Source organism: Octopus bimaculoides, chromosome 28 (assembly GCF_001194135.2).
Source record: "Octopus bimaculoides isolate UCB-OBI-ISO-001 chromosome 28, ASM119413v2, whole genome shotgun sequence".
In the NCBI taxonomy this organism is placed as follows: domain Eukaryota; kingdom Metazoa; phylum Mollusca; class Cephalopoda; order Octopoda; family Octopodidae; genus Octopus; species Octopus bimaculoides.
Window position 1 is genome coordinate 15,595,968 of NC_069008.1, and position 1,122 is coordinate 15,597,089.

The 1,122-nt window shown below is 34.5% G+C and overlaps 2 protein-coding genes across 2 annotated transcripts in view; one reads left to right on the forward strand and one right to left on the reverse strand.

Moving 5' to 3' along the window:
• The window catches only part of LOC128251077 (zinc finger protein 431-like), a 74,200-nt gene that overhangs the window by 62,335 nt on the left and 10,743 nt on the right, over positions 1 to 1,122 (forward strand). The gene's annotated exons all lie outside the window — the stretch shown is intronic.
• The window catches only part of LOC128251081 (zinc finger protein 729-like), a 17,252-nt gene that overhangs the window by 15,537 nt on the left and 593 nt on the right, over positions 1 to 1,122 (reverse strand). The gene's annotated exons all lie outside the window — the stretch shown is intronic.

Consider the following 1,122-nt stretch of genomic DNA (forward strand, 5'->3'; position numbering starts at 1 on the left):
TATCAAATTAGAAAAAAAAACTTTTTGGCTACTTCCATCATGCTAGCTCCACACGAGGGGCATATTTTTGGGGTATTTAAAAGTCCATGTCTCTTAAGCCAATTAATACTATTTTCTGTTGTAGCGGTGGCGATGGCAATATCGCGGTGATTAATTCCAACTTTGGATTACGCGTGGTGGTGGTGGTCATTGGTGTATGTGATTTGTTTTTAAAAACAATAATGAATAATGCAAAAATATATTTATTTATAAAGTTTAAACTGAACATGAAATGAAATATATTTATTTATAAACTTTAAACTACGGAAACAAACGAAGGTGGACGAGTGATAGATAGATAGAGCGAGAGAGAGACAGACAGGCAGATAGCGCCGGCCAGTCAGTAGCCAAAGAAACAGATTTCAACTCAAACCAGCAGTAACATTCCTTGTCTGGATTTTTCTACTTTCACTTCTGACAGCTAATACGATGACAGTGCCGAATACCCCAATCGAATATGAAATGGATTTCATGAAATATTCGTATATTGTCGTTACTTCCGGTTTCTCACAGAATATAGTTTTATTTAGCAACAATATTTTACTGGAATAAAAGAAAGAAAAACATTTAAATTATGAGAGATTAACTCCCTCCTCACCCATCTACTGGTTAATCCCGTCCAACTTCTTTCTTTTCCCTTGTTTTGTTGGTGAGGTAGTTCCGTTTTATTCTCACGATAATTTCACCTTTTATACTTTTACTGTTTTCCCTTCAATCTTTTCCTCAACAAACATTTTGCCAAATGAAACATTTATATATTATTATTCGAACAAAAACGAAATAATCCATTTACTTTCATTATTTTTACGACGGTATATACCTAATTTTTTCATGGAAAGCTACCCCCATCAATCCCAAATGAGTGAAGATAATTTGAAAAAAAATTCCCCTCAAACGAATAATATCCAACTTATGTAGATGAGCTATTCTGGCGGTGGAGCTGGAGTATATGTAATCTGGGTATACCCCCTCTTTTAAATTTTGTTTTTTTTTCACGGAATCCTATGTTTCAGACCATGGAGAAACAGATTCTGGAAAAAAATATTCAAAAATCTCAATTTCAAAATTTCGACCCCCCCCCCC